General features: G+C 39.7%; 1 pseudogene across 1 annotated transcript; it reads right to left on the bottom strand.

The window, feature by feature from the left end:
- Nucleotides 1–8,275: 8,275 nt before the first annotated feature.
- LOC614643 (large ribosomal subunit protein uL23-like) lies at nucleotides 8,276–8,821 on the bottom strand (annotated as a pseudogene). The gene has a single exon (XR_009493869.1). The product of XR_009493869.1 is annotated as a large ribosomal subunit protein uL23-like (transcript).
- Between the last annotated feature and the right edge of the window lie 2,298 nt (nucleotides 8,822–11,119).

The following is an 11,119-nucleotide window of genomic DNA, read 5'->3' as shown; positions in this document are numbered from 1 at the left end:
CCAGTCTGCAGCTGCAGCTATATCACCAGCAAACCCAACCAGTTTCTGGATGGTGGTCACTAATATGGGGGAGAGGAGATTAGCCAAACCATTAAACACTCCTAATTTACTCTGGGGAATGTAGAAAGTCAGCAGTGGTACATACAGTTAGCAGTAGAAATAAGGGACTTCCCTGCTGGCCCAGTGGCTAAGACTCTGTGCTCCCAATGCAGGGGACCCAGGTTCAATCCCTGGTCAGGGAACTAGATCCCACATGCTGCAACTAAAAATGTGCATGCCACAACTAAGACTCAGCATAGCCAAATAAATAAATATTAAAAAAAAAAAAAGAAGTGGAAACAATACCAGCTTTATTGGAGCTTTACTGTGTAGTTACTTATTAAGTCCACATAACAAACCTAAAAGATAATGTAGACTATTACCACTCCCTTGCTGCAGATGAAAATGCAGAGGCCCAGAAAGGCTGAGCTAATTTTAAGGTCAAGCTAAGCTAATTTTAAGGGTCCCACCAATGCAGGAGATGTACAAAACATGGGTTGGATTCCTGGGTCAGGAAGATCCCCTGGAGGAGGGCATGAAAACCCCACTCCAGTATTCTTGCCTGGAGAATTCCCATGGACAGAGGAGCCTGGTGGGCTACAGTCCATAGGGTCACAAAGAGCTGGACAGGACTTAAGCAACTAGCGTGCACCTCAGTGATGGAGAGAGCCAGCACTCAGACCTAGGCAGTTTGCCTCCAGAGCCCTTCCCCTTGGCCTTCATGCTCAGTGGTCACTGAGAAGACTTCACTAAGGTTTGCATTTCCTCCTTTATGATCAACCTCAAGGTTTCAAAGAGAAGAAGAATATTGAAAGGAAGGCCTACAATTACTCACAACCAATTACTGAAAAGAAGAAGAAAAGGAGAGAGAGAGTAAACAAAACCTCTAAAACAAAACCTCTAGTAAAACAAAATCTTTCCCCAGAAACAGATTCCCTGACTCTGGAGATGATTCAATCACACCTCCCAACCAGAAGTGTTTATGGGCCTTGAATCTCCTGGTCTGAAACAAGGGCATTCCCAAAGGAGCTCATAGGAAAAAGAGGTAGCAGTGCCTTCTGTGTTCAAAGGGTAGAGGGGACAGCTAAGCATTCCTGCCTATCTTGACTTCAGGGAGAGGGAGTGCTCCCAAAGGGAAAAGAAGTAGGAGGACATCCAACAAAAATCAGACAAAAGCATGTTTTTACAGTTCATTAATGAAGACATCACTTTAATATTTAGCCACATTCATGTATCTTTACCTGACATTTCCCATACTTGGATTCACATTTTTCATTTAGAAATTTTGTTTTGAAAACTGACTATATCTCATTATCTTAACTGAAAGGAAGCCTGGCATACTGAAGTCCATGGGGGTCTCAGAGTCAGACACCACTGAGCGACTGAATAACCACAACCACAACTGAACTGCTACTATCAATTGCCACAAGCAGGATGTAATTATAAAATTAAATAAAAAGAAAGCAGGTGTTACTATGGTTAATAACAGAGTTAATAAGTGGAGCTCATGAGTTTGCACAAACATTCCCAGGAGGCCCGGGCAAGGGCAGCCTTTAGAGGAACCTAGAGCAGCAGTGGGGCTGGAGTGATCACTGTGAGAAAACCCTCGTTGTGCCTGGTTTACCACTGCCCTGTAGTAGCCCCCTAGAGCACCGAAGGCTCTTCATAGCAGCCAAGCGACACGCTAAATTCGTCCTTGCAACTGAAGCTCAGGGACGGCACATGGATCAGTACAGACTCACAAACTACTGGTACTACAGATGAAGGAAATGGAATAAAATGTCAATAATGTTGAGTAAGAAGACAGAACCTTGGAATTAAAAATCTTACTTGTACCAATTCACTAGATGAATGGCCTAGATCTGCATTTTCTAATACAGTGGCTGCTGGACAGATGTGATAGTTGAGTGCTTAAAACACGATGACTGTGGAGATGTTGCATAATTGAATAGTTCTTTTTTTTACTTCATATTACATAGTTAATTTATATTTAAATACCTATATATGGCTGGTGGCTACACTGTAGGACAGCACAGGGTAGAGAATAACCAGTGTGCTGTAAAGCCATCTGCTGTATTTCCCTGTAGCAATAAATGGGTTTTCGTAAGATCTCACGTCTACCAACAATTTTCAATGCCTTTCTCCATCTGGTTAGATACAGCCAGATGTCAGTTCATCCCCAGCATCTCTAGGGGCAGCTCTGCAGCAGCCTTTGCTTCCTCATAGATCCCCACACCTTCACCAAGGGACCAAGAGCCTCACCTGTCTTGCTGTCTCGCAGATGGGGTCTGAGCTGCCTTGATGGTAACAAGCCCTGCCTCTGTGGTACCGCTTCCCTCCTTTCCTCCCACCTTTGACTAATGTTGCTGCAGCACTGTGTAGGCCCAGTGCTGTATACTGCAGGGGTTTCCTTGTTCTGGAAGGCACCTGGAACAAGGGTAAGGCAGTCATGTCAGCAATAGCTGGACAGGGGTAGAACTTTGTCCCATCCCCTGGACAGTGCTTTCGATTGCCAAGAACTGGGATTTACTGAATTTTTCAAAGCTATTTCTTTATTACTCAGACAAGACTGCAAAATCGAAAAGGCTGCAGAATCAGAGAAACAACTTCCTTAGAGGACAATACAAAAAAAGGTTTACAGTAGGGCTTGAGTGGTCCTGAAAAGGTCTTGACCTTCAATGGGAGCCAAACAACCAAGCCCAGGGAAGCTCAGCACCCAAGGGACTTCCACTCTGGAGGCCTTTACTTCATCATTCCACAAGTCCCTCCTGAGAGCATAGAGCATTATGGAGCAAAGTAAAAGCACAACAGGCCTCCCAGATCTACTAGGAACAGAGGCTGAGACATGAGGAGCACATTGGAAAAGCAAAGTGATATAGACACAGAGAGAATTATGATGTACTTGTTACCCACACACTAACCAGAAACTGGCTTTATTTAAAGACTAAGAGGTACTAGTGTTCCAAGAGTTCAAAGGCTAAGTTTTCCATGAAAGGAAAATTTCCACTCTAGAACAAATGTCAAAGATACCTATGTAGTGTGTATAGACATTAATATAAAAATTATACTTTTATATTAGTAGTAAAGAGATTTTGAATGAGTTATCTCACATATTTATTCAGAAAAATTAGAGTTATTAGAATATTGTCATTAAGCAGAGCCAAAAACAGGATTTATAAAAGAGCCAGAAAAGAGAAAAGAAAGAAAAAAAACACACACACAAAATGTTTGGAAATGGGGAGTTCTGGTTTTTCTTTTCTTTGGAATAGTTGAGCTGGAAGTCACCAAACAGCTAGTCTGGATGGGTTGATCTGGCAAAGCTGAACAGCTAATCCGGTAAATAGGGTTGGCAATATGTGGACACTCCATCAATTCTTTTTTAAAAAATATTTTATTTATTTCTTATTTATTTATTTGACTGAACTGGGTCTTAGTTGTGGCATGTGGGATCTAGTTCCCTGACCAGGAATCAAACCCCAGGTCCTTTGCATTGGGAGCTCAGAGTCTTGGCCACTGGACTGCTGGGGAAGTCCCATTCTATCAATTCTTGAAAGTTTAATTGTGAAATGAATATGGCAGCTTTTCTAGGTGTAATAGCTGCCAGTATCCTCCCTTTGGCATCTCTGAGTTGTTGTTCAGTTGCTCAGTCGTGTCTGACTCTGTGACCCCATAGATTGCAGCACACCAGTCTTCCCTGTCCTTCACCATCTCTGGGAACTTACTCAAACTCATGTCCATTGAGTCAGTGATGCCATCCAACCATCTTATCCTCTGTTGTCCCCTTCTCCTCCTGTCTTCTATCTTTCCCAGCATCAGAGTCTTTCCAATGAGTCAGCTCTTTCCATCAGGTGGCCTAAGTACTGGAGCTTCAGCTTCAGCATCAGTCCTTTTGAATATTCAGGGTTGATTTCCTTTAACTGATTGACTGGTTTGATCTCCTTTCAGTCCAAGTTAGTTAAGCCTAATTGAACTACCTTCCACATCAGGATTTCTCAGTTTAACCCCTCGTTCCTTGGCTCGTAATTGTTCCTAAAAGAGCAGATTTGATCATGAACGCTTTGCTTTCTCTTTGACACAGTATTAACAGTTGGACGTCAGCATAAGATAATGGTTGTGAGCACATAAGTAATCAGATATCTGATAGTGAAGGAGAGGCGTAAATCTGACAGTAGCCAAATTATCACAGTATTTTGAATTGACTTTGTCTCCTCGCCTAGGCGAAAGCATAAGAATCAGCATTACTCTGGCAATAGCCAAGTGGCTTTAAACTTTTTGAAACTGAGTTTTGTTTATGTTTTCTTGTGCTGTGCAAAATTTATAAGTTTAATTAGGTCCCATTTGTTTATTTTTGTTTCCATTTCCAGTACTCTATGAGACCGATCCAAAACGCTATTACTGAGATTTATGTCAAAGAGTGTTCTGCCTATGTTTTCCCCTAGGAATTTTATAGTATTTAGCCTTACATTTAGGTCTTTAATCCATTTTGTGTCTCTTTTTGTTTATGGTGTTAAGAGAAAGCTCTAATTTCATTTTTTTTTTTTTTAGACTCCACTGGGTCTTTATTGCTAGGTGTGGGCTTTCTGTAGTTGCAGCGAGCAGAGGCTGCTCTTGGTTGCACCGTGCGGGCCTCTCATCACGGGCTTCTCTTGTGGAAAACAGGCTCTAGGTGTACAGGTGTCAGTAGTTGCAGAATGCTGGCTTAGTTGCTCCATGACATGTGGGATCTTCCTGGACCAGGAATGCTGTGTATCCTGCATTGGCAGGTGGATTCTTAACCACTGGACCACCTCTTAACATTGGACCACCTGGGAAGTCCATCTAATTTCATTCTTTTACATATAGCTGGTCATTTCCCCAGCACCACTTACTGAAGAGACTGTCTTTTCTCCATTGCGCATTCTTGCCTTCTTTGTCATGATGAATTGACTGTAGATGTGTGCGTTTATTTCTGGGCTTCCTCTTCTGCTCCATTGATCTCTGTTCTGTTTTGTGCTACTACTATACTGCTTTTGTTTTGTTTGCTGTTTCTTTGAAGCATGTTCTGAAGTCAGGGAAGCTGATTCCTCCAGCTTGTTTGTCTTTATCAAGATTGCTTTGGCTATTCTGGGTCTTTTGTGTTTCCATACAATTAAAAACTTTTTTTTCTAGTTCTGTGGGAAATGCCATTGATAATTTGATAGGAGTTACATTGAATCTATACATTGCCCTGGGTCATACAGTCACTGTAACACAATATATCTTTCCATCTCTTTGTATCATCTTCAGTTTCTTTCATCAGTGTCTTACAGTTTTGGGAGTACAGGTCTTTTACCTCCTAAGTTTCCAAAGTAAAACGTAAACAAAGCAAAAAGAATGGGAACCTGCAGAATGGGAAAAAATATTTGCAAATGATACAACCAAGAGATTAATTTCTAAAATACACAAACAGCCCATAGAACTCAATAAAAACAAAACCAGACAACCCAATCAAGAAATGGTGAGAAAATCTAAACAGACATTTCTCCAAATAAGAAACACAGATGGACAACAGGCACATGAAAAAATACTCGACATCACTAATTATTAGAGTAATGAAAATTAAAACTACAATGAGCTATTACTTCAGGCTGGTCTGAATTGCCATCATAAAAAATCTACAAATAATAAATGTTGGAGAGGCTGAGGAATAATGGAATCCTCCTCCACTTATGGTGGGAATGTAAATTGGTATAATCAATATGGGGAACAGTATGGGGATTCCTTAAAAAACTAAAAATAGAGTTACCATATGATCCTGCAATCCCACTCCTGGACTTATATCCAGAGAACACTATAATTAAAAGAATATATATGCACCCCAATGTTCATTGCAACACTGTTTATAATTGCCAAGACATGGAAGCAGCCTAAATGTCCATAAACAGATCAATGGATAAAGAAGATGTGGTGTACACATACAATGTAATATTAGGCATATAAAAATGGAATAATGCTACTGGCCACAACATCGATGGACCTAGAGATTATCATGCTAAATGAAGTAAGCCAGAAAGAGAAAGACAAATGTTATATGATATCACTTATACGTGGAGTCTATAAGAAAAGATCCAAATAAGCTTATTTACAAAACAGAAATAGACTCACAGACATAGAAAACAAACTTATGCTTACCAAAGCTGAAAAGTGTGGGGGCAGGATAAATAGGAGGTTGGGATTAACATATATGGAAACAAATAAGGACCTACAGTATAGCATAGGGGAACTATTCTCAATATTTTGTAATACCCTATAAGGGAAAATGGGCTTCCCTAGTGGCTCAGATGGTAAAGAATCTGCCTGCAATGTGGGAGACCTGGGTTTGATCCTTGGGTCAGGAAGATGCCCTGGAGAAGGAAATGGCAACCCCTTCCAGTATCTTGCCTGGAGAACCTCATGGACAGAGGAGCCTGGCTGGCTATAGTCCATGAAGTCGTAAAGAGTCAGACACGACTGAGTGGGTAACACACACACACATAACGGAAAATAATCTGAAAAAGATATATATATGCTTCCCAGGTGGTGCTAGTAGTAAAGAACCCGCTTGTCAATGTAGTAGACATAAGAGAAGTGGGTTTGACCCCTGGGTGGGGAAAATCCCCTGGAGGAAGGCATGGCAACCCACTCCAGTATTCTTGCCTGGAAAATCAGAGGAGGCTGGCGGGCTACAGTCCACAGTCACAAAGTTGGACTAGACTGAAGGGACTTAGCATGCACACATATATATATATTCCCCTTCTAGCCTCCCAATTCCATTTTGATAAGGTTTCCCTTTATTAGATTTTATACCAGTCACATGGAATCTTCAAGTTTCTGGTAGATATGTTTTTTCTTCTTAAAGAAAAATGAAAGAGAATAAATCTGTTTTAACATTTTATGAGACTTACCACATAAAAATATTATCATTACAACATGTGACTCTGGCAACGTATCAAGTGTTTAAACAGCTCCAAGTGGTTTGTACCTCTCATGTTAGACAGCAGAGGTCAAACGTATACTATAGGTGAGGTGAAGTGAAGTGAAGTCGCTCAGTCGTGTCCGACTCTTTGCAACCCCATGGACTGTACCCTACCAGACTCCTCTGTCCATGGGATTTTCCAGGCAATAGTACTGGAGTGGATTGCCATTTCCTTCTCCAGCAGATCTTCCCGACCCAGGGATGGAACCCAGGTCTCCCGCATTGTAGACAGACGCTTTACTGTCTGAGCCACCAAGGAAGAAGTTGAATTTCTGGGCCAAGCATGTAACTGTGTATGCATGACCTCTAACTGGTGCAAAATTTTTTCCAACATTGTTAAGCTTATTTATATTCTTCAGAAATGGAAGAGCATCCAGTGTTCTCCATCTTGCCAATATTTGGGGTGGTCAGTCCTTTTCTACTTTATTTTTTTAAGTCAGATTTCTTGAGATGTAATTTAAATTCAGTAAACTTCACTGACCTTAGATTATGCTACATTCTCTTCAATGATATAATTTCTTTGTGAAGCTAGATTTCAGTGATCACTGTGATAAAAAGCATTTCATGCAAAAAATGAATGTATAACAAATAACGTGGTGCTTTAAAAAGGTTTGAGAAGCTGTGCAGTGCTCCAAATTAAGGTTATGATTCTGATATATCAGAGCCCTGAAAACCACAAACCACTATGCTGAACTTTTGTCAGAGGAATACATAAGAATACCCATAGGCCAGGCACATAACTATAAAATATAGAAAGGTATGTGAACTCAGAAAACAACAGCATTCTCCAGCCAAAGTGGTATTTCTGTTGTCAACCAAAATCTATCAGGAAATTAGGGCAAAGAGGAAAAAGAAAGTGGGGGAGAGAGGGCTTTGCTGGCAATGAAAGATTATGCATTACTTAATTTAATATTAATCAAACACTTCAAGTGAACTCTAGACCTTGACATTGTAAATTAAGCTGCACAGTTGGGACATGAGAATGTTGGAATCACTTTTTAGTATATGTGGAATCATAGATTAGATGACACCTAAAAATATTTACCAAAAATTGTAAGTGGAATAGTTGAGTACTCTGGTTTCTAGAATTATAAGTGTTAATTCCCATTTAAAGATATTACCTATCTAGTATATTTAATATATTTGAACACATAAAATTAAAACTTTATATAATTTAATATTTATTGGATGTAACATATGCCAGTTTGACCAGTACAACCAGTATAGGAAATTTAGGAAGTGCAATTTAGTTAGGATTTTCTTTTTTTTTTTTTTTTAATAGTGAAAACTTTTATATTTGGAATTAGCCAGCTGGACTCAGTTTAGATGATGCCAATTTTGTTGGCAACATCCAAAGCATCATAGTCAGGAGCCAGTCGAACATATGCCTTCTTCTCTCCATCAGGCCTGATCAGAGTATTGACCTTAGCCACGTCAATGTCATAGAGCTTCTTCACAGCCTGTTTAATTTGGTGCTTGTTGGCCTTGACATCCACAATGAATACCAGTGTGTTGTTGTCTTCTATTTTCTTCATGGCTGACTCGGTGGTGAGGGGGAATTTGATGATGGCATAGTGGACAAGTTTGTTTCTCCTAGGGGCGCTCTTCAGAGGATATTTGGGCTGCCTCCTGAGCCGCAGTGTTTTGGGCCGCCGGAAGGTGGGCGACATCCGGATCTTCTTTTTTTTTGTGGCTGTGGACACCTTTCAACACTGCTTTCTTGGCCTTCAAAGCCTTTGCTTTGGCTTCAGCTTTAGGAGGAGCAGGGGCTTCCTTCTTCGCCTTCGGCGCCATCTTCATGAAAAGGCTAGTTAGGATTTTCAAGTCAATATAAACCCAAGACTTGTATAGAGTGGAGTATTATGCTGTTATTATTTTCCACATTATAAGAAAATCTGAAAGAAAATATATAGTCACTTTTAGATCAAAATTACTAAAGTATTCTAACTTTTCCGAGTCACCTCAAATATATATAATATTTAAATTGTTTAATTTTTAAAATGTATTAAGATGCACCTGTGATGTTTCATTTTGTGTGTGTGTGTGTGTGTGTGTGTGCTAACTAATCAAGAACATCAATTGAATCTATAGCGAAATCTTTTATTTTCTCAGGTTAGGAATTAAGCAATGTATTTTTACTTCAGGAAATATAGCATTTAAATATAAGTATAAACCTCTTTCTCTAGAAATTCTTAATTTTCTTATTTTAAATTTATATTTAAAATTATGTAAATGATTATTACTTTCCCTAAACTAACTGGGGCAGTAGCTCCTCTAAATTTTTAGATACCTAATTTGTCTCTTCTCTCCAGAGGAAGAGAAAGCATATAGATTTGTTTCTGAGAAAATCTTTAAAAGGGCAAAATTTCATCAAACTAGTGGGCACTATTTCAGATGAAGCAGAGGCAATGATATCTAGTAAAAGCACTTGCCAGAGAGTGAAGCAAAATGAAACAATTAAACAACACTATTGCTTACTGTTGAAGGACACTCATTGTTGAAAACCGGAGTAATTCTGTGATACACTTATGAGTCCCCAGTGTATGAATCTGTGCATGAAGTCATTGCTTTTCATCCATTTTTATTAAGGACTGAACTTGCTCAAAGTTCTGGAAGTATTCAATCTTGATTAGTAGAGTTATCAGAGTGCTCATATTGCTGACTTCAGCTTTTCTGTAATGATATAAATGGCTTTTCTTTTGCTTTCTATAGTCTGACTTAAACAATCCTTAAAGATCATTTATTTGATTTTTGCAGTTATTTAGGAACTTGAGTATACCAATGAAAGAGAGCTGCCTGTTGCATGCTAAAACATTCAACAGCATTCTTCCTGTAACAATTCTTTTTAAGTGTAGCTATCTATTTGTGGGGGGAACATTGTATATTAAGATCATCTTTATTTTAGGTATTCCCATTTTGCAGTTATTGACCACTATTAATTGGGCTCATATGGTTTTTACCAAATTGTGGAAAGACAAGAGGTGGACACATTCTCCATGTTATGGTATTACTATTTCATATTAATGAAATATCAGAATCCTCAGGACAAGCAGCAATTGAAAAAGCCTCACAGCCCAGATTAGCTGTCAACTTCTACCTCACAGGGAATAGATCCCTGTCAACCACAACTCAACATGGATTATCCCCAGAAGTTCACTTCTTAAAATTACAAGCAGAATCCCACAGTGATGGGAGAAAGTAACGATGCACAAATGAGAGGAAGAAAAAAGACTTGTCCAATAAACACACTTAGTATGTAAAAGCCAAAGAGCTCAATTTTGCTCACGGGGTTCAACAGTAGAACAGAGCAAACATGAGCCACTAGATCCAAGGGTCCAGGTCTGGAGGAGGAGCCCGTCGGGGGCAGGATTCTATTGACTCTGGTGATGTGCTGATTTTTATGGAGGTAGTGGGGAAAAAGGAATAACAGACAAATTCAAATGCCAGTTCCCCATTTTATAGGAGGGAGGATAGGTACTAGATTATTTTCATCAAGTCCAAATGTAAATAAAAGAGGAAAGGGGAGAAAGAAAAAATGTCTGGGGTCAGCAAGATTTTTCTCCTTGGATAAGCTGTTTGGTAGAAAGTTGTCAAAGAAGTCACTCTGACCAGTCTTCTCTGGACCTACTTGACTAGGTTATCAGAGAAAGCAATTACAGTTACTGGAGGACTTTAAAAATAGCATGTGCCCTGGGGCCAGACTTCCTGGGTTCAAGCCCAAGCTGTTTATCTTCTCCATTTCCTCATTGTAATGGTAACAAAATTAGTATCTACCTCCTCAGGGAGTGGTGATGATTGCAGGGTAATTCTCTAGAAGGTACTACAACGGGGCCTTGGCAAACACTGTGTATTAGTTCTCCCTCCAACTTAACACAACATCCTTAGCATTTGAGCACATATCTTTCAGATATTTTTCTCTTCATGTACCTTTTTACACAACTGAATCCAGATAAACTTTAAAATATTTGAAATATTAGGAGGATTACTGCAACTCTTAACATGGGAGGACTGTCAGCCCTACAGTCCTTAGAGCCTTCCCAAACACACAGGGAATTCCTATTGTGTGCCCAGGCTCATATTTTCCTCAAGAGGCTGCAAGGCTTGGTA

This window comes from Bos taurus, chromosome 3 (assembly GCF_002263795.3).
Source record: "Bos taurus isolate L1 Dominette 01449 registration number 42190680 breed Hereford chromosome 3, ARS-UCD2.0, whole genome shotgun sequence".
Classification (NCBI taxonomy): domain Eukaryota; kingdom Metazoa; phylum Chordata; class Mammalia; order Artiodactyla; family Bovidae; genus Bos; species Bos taurus.
Note: the sequence above shows the minus strand (reverse complement) of the source record. Positions and strands in the feature narration are given on the sequence as shown.